Below are 6,437 nucleotides of genomic sequence, written 5' to 3' on the forward strand. Positions count from 1 at the left end.
CGTCTTCCTTCTTTCATGTCCAGGTTCGTGTTCTTGTTCATGCTCAGTAGTTTAGTTGTCCCAGTATAGTTTAGTTCTCCGTTTTGCCGTTTGCCTATCTTTACTTCGTATTCAATAAATCACCCTCACACCTTTACGAGTGCCTGCGTTTGGATCCTCCTTTATTTCCCACACGGCTCATCTCACTCGCCGTGACAGAAGGTGCATTAAAAAATAAATGGCCGGGCCAGCGTTGCACATTGCAAATTAGCTCGCATAGACACATTAGTTGTGCCGCTTCTTAATGACGGCATCTTAGCTAACAACCCCAACTACCAGATTCAACTTGTAATTGGCTAAAGATAACTTAGCCTACCGGTGAGAGGGACGTTGTTAGCTTTCCACATTCCGACACTTCAAAAGATTCAGGAGCTTTCCGCTCAGCACAGCATCAGCACCACGGAGATACACGGATACATCCGTAGACTCGAGACAGAATTCACAATGTGTTTTTTGTTTCAGGTGTATGGACTAATGTTTTCTGATCAAACCAGAAAGCTTTAATGAGCAGCTGAATTTGTCTCGCATTAACTGGCTGAGTTAATGCCAGTTAATGCAACATTGAAGGAGCTGGAATCCACAGCTGTGCGTGTTCATGGAGCTGCATTTTCACCTGCTGGACATCACTACCTGACAAGTTTAACTGTCTTCAGAACATTGCAGAGGCCTTATTGACAGTATTTGGCTCTACATATCTGTGTGAGCAGATTTTCTCTCACATGAAGAGTGTCCTCAGGTAGCCGTCTGAATGCTGGACACTCGGAGACCTGTTTTGTTGTGAGGAGACCATAAATAGCATTTGCATTTTCTGTTGTACAGTTCATTTGCTGTTATGGATAAAAAGTGTCTTTTTTTTGTTTCAAAATAGCTGATAACTATTCGCTGATAGCTGCCAACATCTGCGAACAGATATAATTCTATAAAGTGGTTCTATATAGTGTGTAACTGTTAATATAGAGCATTATTAAATTTATTGCTAATGCAATCATATGGCACATTGACTTCTGAGGAAATTTTAGATGGCACTCGCCATCAGAAAGGTTGCCTACCCCTGCTCTAGAGTTACCCAAGTTCTGCTGACATGTCATTCTCTCAGTGAATTTGAGTATCTCACATGAACATAGTACTCATCTTAACTTTATTCAAATTAGAGCACTCAACTTCCAGGTATTGAGACTGATAATAGCATACAGTCAATAGCTGAGCATAACAAAGTGTTACACTTCCCCCTAAAAAATGTCCAGAGAGAGAACAAAAGGGGAGATCGAGATGCAACTAAATCTTTCCTTTTTTTAACTTAATGCTTGAATATAAAATGCATCATTTCAAGGTTTGAGCTCACTCTTTACTGCATTCTTTCTATAAAAGAGGTGTTTAGGAAAAAGGAGCACTGCATAAATTTTAAGAGATTCCCCGGATCAGTCCTCCTAACTAGTCTAATCACAAATTTATCAGAGACGGTTATTTAATCCCTCTTGGATAAGTGTAAATGTGTCAATAACAGGAACTATAATAGCATGTGTAAAAAAAAAAAAAAGTTGTAGAAAGCTTTTTGTTTTTCAAAATGATCTGAAAACCTGACTGTGAACTGATGTCACTTAATGCTAAAATGAAAAATGTGAAAATAAAAATTTGTCTGTGGAGTTATGAGGACTGAATTTACCAGGCCTCCGTAGTCAGCTCCTCCTCCCTCTTTAAAACAGATTACAAACAGGCTGGATAAGACATGTCTGCCACTGGTCCTGTTGCATTATAGTTGATGTGGGTTACATTGGGTCTGAAATAAGAAACATCACAGGTTCTGCTGTATGGTTGTGTAACATATTTGTTATTGATACTGAGTGAAAAAAACTGTTATAGTAGACCATTTCCACAGTCCAGATGTTAATCAGCAGTCATTATCAGAGATGGGCAGTAACGCGCTACTTGTAACACCGGAGTTACAAGTAACGCGTTACTGTAATCTGATTACTTTTTTCAAACAACGAGTAATGTAAGGGATTACTTTTGCAAAAAAGTAATTAAATTACTGTTACTTTCCCGTAAGCACGCTGCATTACTGCGTTACTAAACCGTCATGATTTTGTTTGTGAGTGTGTCTCATGACAATGACATACGCGCGTGCGATGCCGTGGCAGCAACAGACGTGTGTAGATCAACAATGCATAATATGGAGTGCGGGAGAGAGTATGACCATGTGGCGTTAAAAGCATGGAAGTACTTACATTACTTCAAGTTTTATTCCATAAAAAGTGACAAAAACATAAGGCTCCGCTGTACACTACATGGGAAGAAAACTTTTTTCCATGGCAACAAATTAAACTTGAGCAAGCACCTAGCACGCTGCCACGGTAATGTGAAATTCACAGAGAAACCCCTGGATCTTTCCACTGACATGACTGCTGCAACACCGGGTAAACCTCCACTGGCCCCACTCCTGCCTAAACAGGTGAAAAATAGATTTAAAAGCGACAGGACTCACAGTGACAGTGCCACCGAGTCTTTGATTTTATTTATTTTTTGCTGTGTTTTTCTTGCATCTATCTGAAAGAGCGAGTATAAAAACAAAAAATAATTTTATATGATATGCTGGAATATGCAGAAAATAAAGGTTTAAATGTTAAACAAATCTCTTCAAGTCAAAGACTGCTGCATATAATTTAATTTATGCTTAATGCAATGTGCATAAAGTTAAAAGATTAAAACTAAGAAAACAATTTTTAAAAAGAGACTTTTTCATTTGATTCAATTTTATATGATGGATATTGCAGAAAAAAAATAGAATTGGGCTGAAAGGTCTATTGCTTTATTAAGTGTTCAGGTTGTGTATCATGTTTTTAAATAGAAACTAAGTAATAAGTAACTAATGACTTTTGAAAATAAGTGATCAGTAATGTAATGGGATTACTTTTTTTAGCGAAGTAATCAGTAATAAGTAACTAATTACTTTTTTAAAGTAACTTGAACAACACTGGTCATTATACAGCTGTTAAACCGAGCTCTACAAGTCTTAAATTGTGAAAAAATGTTCTTTGTGACTGCACAGCAAGTGAAGCATTTATAGTCACTGTCCAAGAGGTAACTTTAACCCTTGGATGCACAACCTACCAATACCTACACTCTTCCACGAGTGGGGTCAAAAATGACCCCAAATAGAAACAATGCATTTTGCTATTAACTCGGCTGTTATTCTTCAAAATCTTTAAAACAAAGAGTTGTAATATTTTCATATTTGAGGTATTCCTCATAAAACATGTTTGTGACATGAGGCCCTTTGCATTTTTATTTATTTTTTCATTAATTTTAAGAAATTGCAGTTTTTGTATCACTTGTATCACTTTTGTATGCTTGTTCTGCATATACTGCAGAAGCTGGGCCTTCCCTCTGAAAGGCACAAGTTGTTCATCCACTGTAACACAATCACTGAGGATGAATTTCTGCCTGCAGTTGACCAGGAACAGGCCCCATATGTAGCGGAAAGCTGCCATGTGGTTTGTTTTCAGTCGGTAGGCTCTGGTCCTCTTGTCATCAAAGTGCAAGAAACGGCAAATATCTTTAAATCTTTGAATTGACATAGTGGCCTTGTACAATGGGTTATGCAAAGGACTCCCAAAAAACACACCGACTGGTACATCCCAGTTCTTCTCACTTCCTGCAAGAATGGTCAATCAAATGAAGGCCAGGAGCTCATGTTCGATTAAATTTTTCCACTCTTTTCCCCTGTCTGTGGCTACTCTTCGTGCCTCCATGTTTGTGCATATCAGCACCTCTTCTATTAAATTATCAGACATGAACATCTTCCATGCATTTACTGGGGAGACAGTACTAAACCCAGGTGCAAGCCCTGGCTGACTAATTCAGAATATTGTGGCTAGAGCAGTAAGAGGGGCTCATTCTGTTAGACTCAATATCCATTTCCTCTTCAGAGGACTCATCAGAGGACTCCTCTGTGTCTGACTGGCCTTGTTCAGTGTGGGGGACAATCCGGTTGTTCAGTGATGACGTGACGAATCCTACTTCCGGGCCTAAAGTAGTCTGCGTTTAATATGGCTTTTGTGTTGTTAACATGTTTAATGTTTTGTATTTTCTTCTATTTAATCTCAAAAAGCTCCTAAAACAGTCAGTGATCACTGTTGACCTCCCTCGGCTTTTATTACTGCTAATCATTTATTTAAGCTCAGTTTTTAAAACCTTACGATGTAACTACAGCACAGCCCATGCAGCAGTATATGAATGACTAACCTCGTATTGTGGATGGATTATCTCACTTGTTCTCCTGGCTGAAGTTTAGTCCTTTTACAGCATCCTGCCATGCGATTACATTTGTTCCTGACCACCGAGAACACTCACGTTAACTTTTATCGAGTGGAAAAAAAGTTAGCTTGTTTATGTTATGCTAACATAGCTGTGTCGCTAGCGGTCACGTAGCATATCATTATATACCAGCTAGCCAAACTTCAGTAACCCTACAAACGTCACTGCTGTTTAGTTTTCTGTCTTCATTTATGTTGGAAGTTATAGCAGAGCTGTACGTTTGAATTTTTTTCCAAAACCCCGCAGTCAGGACATGCTATATTGTATTTAGATAGAAGCTAGCGAGCTAACTTCCTGCTAACTTCTAACGCCGTTAAATGTCATAAATTCCATTTTCATGGATGCCTGGATGTTAAACTCAATTGTTACACCTGGTAGAGCAGAACACTGATCATTTTATTAAAGATGAAAGACTTTAGACAGTTTTTCAACTCTCAGTAATGCCACAGTGATCGTTTGATATATGGACCTGCAGCGGAGTTTAGGCCCAGACACGGCCAGTGACGTCAGACTGAACAACCGGATAGCCTGGGTCCTCTATATCTTAGATGTCAGATTCTGAGTCAGTGCCTCCGATGGGCTCTTCATCTCATCCATCCTGGATCATTTGTAGGGCAAGGTCCACAGGGATCCTAGCTGGCCTCATAGCAGCCATGTTACTTTAAATATTTAAAAAAAACATCAGAAAGGACAATGTTTGAAATGCATAGGAAACTATAAACAGGGCTGCACATAAATGGTCCGCAGGTGCGCATTTGCTGTCAAAATAAAAGACGCGTACCAGATAAGAAGTTGGAACGCTCGTTTGCGTACATTAGATGTTCTGGAGGACAGACATTTGTTTAGAACTCTTAAAGATGTCGAAGAAGCAAGCTACATAAGCATTTACTTTGGTGTTCCTGCACCGCAAAAGAAGTGTGTATTCTCTGAATTTCCGGGAATACTTTTGTTTTGACAGCGAATGCACACCTGCGGACCACTTATGTGCAGCCCGTGACTATAAATCATGTATGTTACTGTGTAAAAATTAATTCTTGATCCATCAGAAGTGTAAGTGGGTCAGTCAGAGTTGCTAAGAATGAAAGTTTCATAGAAGATTCAATAGGAACTGCTTGGGGTCATTTTTGACCCCACTTGTGGAAGAGTGGGGTAGTGATACAAAAACTGCATTTTTTTAAAATTAATGAAAAAATGAATAAAAATGCAAATGGCCTCATGTTACAAACATATTTTATGAGGAATACCTGGAATATGAATGTATTACAACTTTGCACTTTAAAGATTTTGAAGAAAAACAACCCGTGGGGTCATTTTTGACGCCACGTGTGCATCTAAGGGTTAAAAACTAAACAAATAAAAATCATTTACGTTTATCACCATGAAGGCAAAAAGACGAAAGTTTGGAGATAGGATCAAATGTCACCTGTTAAAAATGGTGTTTTTGTTTCCTCCAGGTGAAAGTATCCTCCAGGTCCAGTGTGTGTGCTGTCTTTTGCTGACATCGAAACACATTTCTTCAGTCAGCAGCGTAAATAAGCAACTTTGCAACTTCAAGGTGAAGAAGTGTGACATAGTTTACAGAACATCTATTGATTTCTGTTGAAATAAACTTTTTAAAATCTCTCCTGGATATGGTTGAGCTGTATTCTTGCTAAACACTTCAGCAAAAGACACAGAGATCCCACTACAACATAGAGCTAAAGTTTAACATGACATTAGCATACAACAAGGAAATGGTTCCCAGCATATGCTGCTAAATATGTCTGCTTCCGATTTGAATAAAGAAAAGATGAGTACTGTGGAGAAATTCGTGTATGAACAAAGATGTCACAGTTAGTTCATTTTATTAGGTCTAATTTACATAACAGTTCACAGAGTAAAGAACAGCATTACTTTTGTACTGTATCTCCATGTGATCTGACTATAAAAGAAAAATGCTTTAAATGCTGTTTTGACATTTTTGTCAGATGAATTTCAGATCACATGGCCAATATAGGATTTAGTTTTGTGTTATTGTATTAAGTTTAAGCACTAAAATGTACATAATGATTAAATAATATCTCCCAGATGCGTAAAGGCTTAAA

Source organism: Oreochromis niloticus, unplaced genomic scaffold, assembly GCF_001858045.2.
Source record: "Oreochromis niloticus isolate F11D_XX unplaced genomic scaffold, O_niloticus_UMD_NMBU tig00003244_pilon, whole genome shotgun sequence".
NCBI lineage: Eukaryota > Metazoa > Chordata > Actinopteri > Cichliformes > Cichlidae > Oreochromis > Oreochromis niloticus.